This window comes from Aethalodelphis obliquidens, unplaced genomic scaffold (genome assembly GCF_003676395.1).
Source record: "Aethalodelphis obliquidens isolate GAN/ISIS:26980383/991018 unplaced genomic scaffold, ASM367639v1 scaffold7, whole genome shotgun sequence".
Taxonomy (NCBI): domain Eukaryota; kingdom Metazoa; phylum Chordata; class Mammalia; order Artiodactyla; family Delphinidae; genus Aethalodelphis; species Aethalodelphis obliquidens.
In genome coordinates this window covers 50,285,831-50,294,327 of record NW_020837951.1, presented here as the reverse complement: position 1 = coordinate 50,294,327, position 8,497 = coordinate 50,285,831, and the positions used below count along the sequence as shown (strand labels likewise).

The 8,497-nt window shown below is 45.2% G+C and overlaps 1 protein-coding gene across 5 annotated transcripts in view; it reads left to right on the top strand.

Annotated features, from left to right (window-relative positions):
* Positions 1–307: 307 nt before the first annotated feature.
* PIP5K1B (phosphatidylinositol-4-phosphate 5-kinase type 1 beta) overlaps positions 308–8,497 on the top strand; it is a 321,872-nt gene continuing 313,682 nt past the window's right edge. For 2 of the 5 annotated variants that reach the window (XM_027105737.1, XM_027105735.1), the window contains exon 1: positions 308–750. The gene's annotated coding sequence lies outside the window, so the exon portion shown is untranslated. The remainder of the gene's footprint in view (positions 751–8,497) is intronic. The other 3 variants (XM_027105733.1, XM_027105736.1, XM_027105734.1) reach the window with 3 other exon arrangements.

Here is an 8,497-nt window from a genome sequence, read left to right as displayed (position 1 = left end):
TCCGCCCCAGCCCCGCTCTCCGTCATAGGCACGCGGCGGCGGGACGGAGCGCCTTGTCCCCGAGCATCGACTCGGACGCCCAGTTCGACTGCAGCGGAGGCTCCCGCCACCTCTGCTGCAAACCCGTCTGCTTTCCCTGCAGGGCGTGCGGGGATGGAGCGAGGGGGTGGAGAGAAAAGGGGAAGAGCCTGGGCGGCCGGCGGGCGGGGCTTGTAGCCTCCCGGAGCCGCGGCCGCCGCCGCGCAGCCCGCTCGGTCTCCGCGCCTCGCTCTCTGCACCGGGACTCGCGCCCGAGCCCGGGGGCGTCCTGCTCCTCGGCCCCCGGCCCCCAGCCCCCGACCCCGAACGCGCCGCGGCCAGAGCGCGCCCGGCTGCGGAGCCGCTCGGAGCGGCTGGGGCTTTGGCGGCCGCTCGCGGCTCAGTCTGGCCGGAGGACCGGCGGGGAAGGAAGGGGAAAGCGGGGACACACACCCGCCGCGGCGCGCGCGCATTGCACACTCGCAGCCGCGCGCCCCCGCCGAGGCGCGTCGGGGGCGAGTTTGGCCCCGCGGCACGGGCCCCGGCACCTGCCCGCTCCTCGAGCTGCGCCCCGGCCCGGGCCCCGCCCCGCCCCGCCAACCCTCCGCCCCTCCCGCCCCTCGCCTGCACTGCTCTCCTTTCGCCCGGGGGAAGCGACAACGTCCCGATAACTTGCAGACTGTGGCGCAACTGGTCTCGACACCGGAGGCGCCCGAATGCTGTCCGGGTGAGGTAAGTTTCCTGCGCGTCCCCGGCCCCTCCTCCCGCGACCCTCTTTCTGGGCTCGAGCTTGGGGGCTCTGAGTCTCGGATGAATCCTGGAGGTCTCTCGACGCTTTCACTTTGTCCGCCTTGTGCTGGAGGTAGGGTGTAGGGGTTGCGCGTGGCTACCGAAGCGGGACCTTCATTCCCCCGGGCCACGGCTGCGCGCTCCCCGCGGGCACCCACCCGCTTACCACCCGGATCCCCGGAGCCGCAGTGACACTCGGGGGTCACTCTGGGTTCACTTAAGCAGGAGCCCCCTCCCTTTTAATGGGAGCCAGCTGAGTTTGGCTGCAGAAAGAGAGATCTCCCACCACCCTTCCCCGGTATTAAACAGCGGAGAACTTGTTAGGCGCCCCTGGGATCTCAAGAGGGGCTTGCGAGTCAGTGTTTGGTCATTTTTGGCGCCGGAGCCGGGTTGAACAGGTGCGGTATGGTTTCAGCCTAAATGCAGCAACCGACTTCTGCATTTCCCCTGCTTCTCTCCCCTAGCCCCGTCAACGTGAAGCTTCAGCAGCTGGGGAGGGGGGGGTGGGAGTGTGGGGCACCGGAGAGGGAGAATGCCGGGGTTTGATTTGCCACACCAGTGCCAGGAGTCACCAAAACAGCAGACAACAAATGTCTGCTTATCGTTCATCTATGCAGATGAGCCTGTTGTCAGTTCTTACCAACCCCCCACCCCCGGCTCACTTGTCTCTGGTGCCCAGCGTGGTTGGATAGAAACCTGTTCCAGAGAAGTTGTTTGGATAGGCTGATGAATTCTTTCTTCTGATCAACTGAAATCAGGGTTCTCAGCAAGGAAATGCTAGTTACTCTGATGCCTTGTTAAAGGCAGCGTATTGCAGACCCAAAATACCGGCCCCCGCCCTTACTATTTTTCTATGACATTCTCAGCCTGCCAGAGGCCCTAGGTCCTAAGGTGAATGACTCTTGAGGGACCGGTTGGGCCTCAGAATGTGTTAGTCTCCTGCAGCAGTCTCCTCATCAATACTACTGAGCGTGGGTTTGGGTAACCCTTGTTGCCCCTCCCGTGAAAAGCGTCCACCCAGACTTCTGTCTCATTCTATGTAAAGGCTGAAGTGTTCTGCAGTGGTTAGGAGTGGAGAAAAGCCAAAGGGTTGGATTCATTACCCCTCTAACGTGATGAAGTAGAATAGTGTTCATGGAAGCTTTTGTCAGAGCGTTTCCAGTCGAAAGGAGGCCCTAGAAAAAAAACCTTTCTTAGTCAAGTCCATGCCAGTGGGAAGTTGAGTAAGCAGTAAACATCTCTGAGCTGAGGGAAATGGTGCGTTCTTTGGAGACTTAGGAAGACTGATGAGAAAGCTGGTAAGTCTGAGACTGAATGCACAATGATGTCTTAGTTGAGGAGGAAAACTGTTAAAAAATGAATAATAAAACCATGTTACATTTTTGTCCAAATTAAGACTAGAGGGATTTGGTAATAATACCTTACGTTTGCATCAATGCCTTGCTATTTGTAATTGTTTTTTAGTACTCTGAAAAGCATTTAATTCTGTCCATTTCTGAGGGAGGCAGGGCAAAGATTATTAACCACATATTCACAGGAGGAATGTGAGGCGCACAAGTTCAATGACTTATCAAGGTAACAAGTGGCTGGAATTAGAGTTGAAGCCTGGTTTCACCACCATTTCAGGTGGTGAAATCACCACCACCACCACCACTATCATCACGCAGTGTTAGTTCTGTACTTGTATAAGGTTTTTACAATGGCCAGACTTTTGCATTTATTGTGGTCTGTACTGTCTTACTGTGAATTACTGTTCACATTTCAACAGATGAGGAAACTGAGGTTTAGACAAGTGATTAGAGTTTTCTATAGTATCATGTCTAATCTAGTAGCTTACGGGACTAGAACTCAGAGCTTCTGATGTCTCGTCCTTTGCTTTGTGGATTATGCTGTTGTTCCGCTTGTGATAGCAATGAGGACACATCATGGGATACAGTACATGCAATACACCAGAGACTGTTAAGCATGCCTGCTGGTGACCTGGGTTCTAGTTCTGGCACTATATTTGGCTGTATAACCTGGACCAAATTCTACCACCTTTGAGCCTCAGGTCTCCCACATATAAAACAAGAGGTTTGTATTATTTTTCTCCTTCTAGTTTTAGCATTCTGTAATGCTTATCAATATATTTGTCATCCAGTGGTATCGTTTTTCTCTAGGGGAAAGAGAAATTTTCACCCTGTATTAACTAAGGGATTTAGCTAATAACCTATTCCACCTGTATTCTAATTTACTCCCCGTTCCTCGTCATCGCATACCACTTAATGAAGGGAAAGAAAATTCCAAGTGCACTTTAGCTTAGCATCTGTATTGTTTAGTATTATTTTTTGATTTGGAAATATTCTCAGGGGCTGAACTACTCTAAAATAAATGTCAAGATTCACCTGAATATTCCAGACAGTAGACTCATACCTTTGTTTATTTATTTATTTATTTTTTTGGCTTTGGGGTTTGCATATAGTAAGTATTTAATGAAGAGTTGCTGAGTGAAGGAGGGAATGAAATCACTCATAAGGAAAACACATGCTGTAAAACATAGAAAGCATCTTATCGTGCAAATTCCCAGCATCTGCTGACCCGTAAGGTAATTTACCTACACGAGGTATGCCTCCTGAAGCTGGCAGGTGCAGGTGCCCATTGTGTCTCTCCTACCTGAATACATCATATAAAGAAGAGTTTTTATTTCTCCGGGTCGACAGTAGACTCACATCATCTATGTCATGCTCTTTTGCTTGCCTCCCCCTGCCCCTTTAGTTGTTAGTAATGTGTAACTGGCTGAAATATATATTCCTAGAAATTGACTTGTGCCATTTTCTGAAAGAGTATATCTTGAGATGAAGAAACCAACCACTCTTATATTTGGGTAAATTTCAGCAGGTGCTAATACTGGCTCGTGGTTTCAGAGGGGGAACCTAATTAACAAAACCAACCTAGTTTCTGTTCCCTTTAAGAATCCTCTTCTCTTTCCACCCCTTCGTCCTATACGCACAAAAGTAGTGTTTTTACCTTTAGGAGTATGATGACAAATAATTAGAATGGGTCTTAAATATTATTAACAGATTCAGCCATTGGGGATTGAGGTAGATTTCTTTCTGATAGAGAATTAAAATATTAGCTAGTTCAGAAACTCGCACCTTTTATGGGTAAGACAGCTGAGGCTTGGAGAGGTGAATTGACTTGTTCATGGTCGAACAGATGTTTAGCGACTAGGGCTAATGTGGAATTCTTAAGAAGGTTCTTACTCAAGGTTTTGCTAGGGGTTCTATGGTGAAAGTGCATTTTTGACTTCTAGAAATCATAGAGGTTAACAGAAATTTTCTGTTTACTAGTAATTAATGAGTTGTCACTTTTTTTTTTTTTGCGGTACGCGGGCCTCTCGCTGTTGCGGCCTCTCCCGTTGCGGAGCACAGGCTCCGGACGCGCAGGCTCAGCGGCTATGGCTCACGGGCCCAGCTGCTCCATGGCATGTGGGATCTTCTCGGACCGGGGCACGAACCCGCGTCCCCTGCATCGGCAGGCGGACTCTCAACCGCTGCACCACCAGGGAAGCCCGAGTTGTCACATTTTAACATTGTTTAGTATTTATATTTTTATACCTTCTTGTCCAAGCAGATAATTAAGGAGACAATGTCCATTTTCGTCCATTCACCGTGATTCTCTTGGCTTATATATGTCCCTGAACTCAGAATTAATACTTTGCGCCAACCGGTGCTTGGGCAGAGAGAACTATTTGAAAAGAAGTACAAATGTATGGTGGTTTTCCAGGCTTCTCTTCCTGGTTATTAAAGCCAGAAGCCAAAGGTGGCCTTGTCATACATTGGTAAAGTCATAAATATGTATACATTTAATTTCCATTTTCATTTTACTTGTACTTCTTTTAAATGGTGAGTCAAAAGATTTAATATCCTGGAAAAATCATTTTTTTCCTGTGGCTGGAGCCTTCATTAGTTACTCTGTAAAGCGTCAAGCCTGAAATGTATTTGTTGCAGAAACATGTTCTCTTTATATCAAGTACATTAACTGGGGTTGGAAGGAGTCCTTTTATTTTTTTTTAGAAGCTGCGCAGTTAGAACTGTACATTATGCAGCTCAGCTGTTCATTTGTGAACTTATCTATGGCAGTTCTTCTAAATGCCAGGGAAATCGGGGAGGGAGGAAACCTACCCTTTTGTTTTATTTAGTATTTTTCTTTTTTAAAATAAATGGTAAACTTAATCTCTTCATGACATTAAGAGACTGTGTAGTCAAGATTGGCTGCCATTGATGAAGCATTTTATTCAGTCAGGTTCCCTTTCAGTATAAAAGATGAGGGCAGGGAAACCAGGCTTGATTTTGTGTATTCCATTCTCAATTGCATACGAACTTCAGCAGAGGTGTATAAGGAGATGATATAGGAAAACACAGGAATCCTACCCAAATTAGGTTACTCTTGGGAAGATTTGAAACATAGTAATTGAGATGTTGTTACATGTCTAGTCAACTGGCAGTCCTTGTTATTATCATTTTAAGTTAAACCCCTGTTTAAAAGGACAGCTCCATGAAGTGTGTATTCTTCTTGTACAAAGTCTTCTGTGTTGTTTATGGGATGAATTAAAAATAGGTGTGCAGTATGTCTGTGGGAGTTGACATAATGGGTGAGCAAGTTCTTGAGACCTGTTTCTCTAAGAGTTGTAGAAAGTCAGTTATAAAATTGAGTATTGTACTGAACTATATACAGCATTGTGTGTGCAGTATTGCTCCCACTAAAAATGGGCTTGTGTGTCTTTCAGTAGAGGCTCTTCAGGCAAGGGTTGGGCTTGCAAGCACTGGAGGCCTAGAAAGTATAATTACCTGGTGTTGGAACTAAAATCCCAGGACTAAAGACACAGGACTGTAGACTATTCCTCTGTTTTGTAGGAGAAAGGTGATATCTAAGACTTTGCCATCCAGTAATGCTGAGCAAGGGGTTTAGGAGGAAGTTATAGTTAGCCATAAAAATGTGCTTCTTTGCTTCATAGACTGGCACAAGAAATGCAATCGATTCTACTTATTGGGTAGTGGGTTTTCTTGTTTTTGCTTAAGTATAGTGGATTTACAATGTTGTGTTAATTTCTGCTATGCAGCAGTTATACATATATATTCTTTTAAAAATTCTTTTCCAGTATGGTTTATTAGAGGATAGTCAGTATAGTTCCCTGTGCTGTACAGTAGGACCTTATTGTTTATCCAGGGTTTATCCAGGATTTTGCCCATCATAATCATCTCTTGATCATTTGGTCATGACGTTTGTTGATAAAGTAAGGAAACAAAACAGTAGCAATAAAAAGAAGCAAAACTATGACCAGCTTGAGGAAGCGGTAAGTGCATGATAGGTGTTTAGCTAATATTTGTCAGTGGGAAAGGTTAGGCATCATGTTTTATCTTTGTATTCTTGGAACTTAGCACTTTGCATGGGAAATGGTGGGGATTTAATGAATGTGTACTGAACAATTTATGAATTTACATGATATCACTCTTCAAAACCTTGGAGTGTTTTATAATTATTCTGATGTTATTATTTTCCAGACCATTTTAGAAATGTCAGGCAGCCTGATAAACACTAGTTTCAATAGTTTATAGTGGTCCTTCCTTTTACATCCTAAATGGTATTTATTCACTGGACCTCTAACTTTTTGTAACCAATATGCCTAGGAATGATGTTTTTTCTCTTCCTTAACAGAAATAATAATCTAAGTATGAAATGTATTATTCTTTTTACTTTTTATAAGTATCAGATAAACATATTTTTAAAGCTCCCAGGGTGGCTTAAGAGTGAATTTAGCTCAGGGTACACAGACAAGAGTGGACTTTAAGCTTCTCTAAGTTAATCAGTTTAAACATCACCTCCCTTAGGGGCTTTCTCTGATCATCTAACCTAAAGGGGACCTTCTTCATATGTTTTCTTCACCTATCACAGTGGACACTTACACATTTATGTATTTTACTTGTTTATTTTTTATCACCTCTACTCAAATTCACACTCAATTTATACGCTCCTTGAGGGCAGAGGTCATGGTTCGTTAACACTTTTTCAAGAAAGTGCTTGAGGTATAGTAGGTGCCCAGTAAACATGTAAATGAATGAATGACTAGGTCCCATCCATCCTGTCAAGATGAATTGAGCCACCATTGAGGTCACTCAAGCCAAGCAGGTTGGGCTGTGAAGACAGTTCTTAAAGGCTGGCTATGGCAGGTCCATGAGAAGGACAACTAGGTCCTCCAGAAGAAGGAAACAGTGCTTGTTTAGGTGAATAGGTTCTGGCATGCATATGAAGTAGTATCTCTATTTAAAGAGTTCTCACATTTTATTTACTGAAAAATGAATAGCAGAGAACAGATAAGTAGAACTTACGAAGCGTAAGACAATATGTTCCAAACCTATTAAAATAAGGTCTGAAAGTACCTAAATCCCAGACATATGTAATTTCTAATTAAGACACCTTAGTGATAGTATACAAGACAACATCCTGTGACACTCCAGGTAAAAACTTCCCAAGCTCAGCTGGTTTTTCTTTAAATGTTAGAAACATCAATAGCCCGGTCTCAGGGAAGAAGCCAGGACAGTGGTTCTCAGGTGTGGCCCCTTGACCATCATCATCTTGAACTTGTTAGAGAACTTGTTAGAAACTTGTTAGAAATGCAAATTCTCGTACTGTTCCCCAGGCCAGCTGAATCAGAAACTCTGGGGATGGGGTTTAGCAATCTGGCAACAGGTGATTCTGATGTACACTCAACATTGGCAGGAAATGTTAAATCCATTGCTCAAAATCTACGCCTCCTGAAGTGCTTGGTATTCCCAAGTGAATTTCAGGACCTGTGGAGAGGGTACCATCTGCCTGCTCCACTAGAAATACCAGAGGAGAAGTAAAGCCAGTCTTTGCTTTTCTCACATCCTTGTGGATCACAAGAAAACAATTTCATATGACTGGATTGGGTATCTAGGACTTCAGACAGTACAAAACCGCTCTGGTTAGTCATTGGCCCTGCCAAGTGATGGTTACTCCCAAGGCTGGGAGATGTGGCTGAAGAGGGGTAAGACACGCTCCATGCATAGCTTATGTTTGGGTGTTGCTTCAGTAGGACCCCAGGTGGAGGAATGATTTCGGGAGCTAGTGGTTGTCTAGGAAACCGTGGCTTACTGACAATTCTGAATATTTCAGGTCAGTTCAACATACTAGATACTGATGGACCCCTTGGCCAGGACAGTACCAGGTGCCATGGGGTATACAAAAAAGTACAAACATGGCTCTGGCTCCACTGTGCTGAGAACTTGCTGTGTTCCAGGCACTTCTCAAGTGCTGTTTCTTTCATCTCCACCATGCTCCTGACAGCGGGCTGCAGCATCCTTGCTGATAGAGGAGGAAATGGAAACCTAATCAGGCAGGTACACGCTCATGGGCCCAGAGCCACTAAGGCAAGGTTCCGTCTCTGGCTTTTCTGATTTTAAAGCCCACATTCTTTTCTCTGCTTCATGCAGTTGTGCCTCGAAATGTAGTTCTGGTACAAGAGTTTAAAAAAGGAGGACACAAGTGAATCCAAAATTTGTATCTCCAACCTAGGCCTCTCTGTGAGCTCTAGATTACATAATTGACATTGCACCTGGATATCTCAAAGGCACCTCAAGTTTTTCATGTCCAAGACTAGAATGCTGATTTTTTTCTCTTCATACCTCAT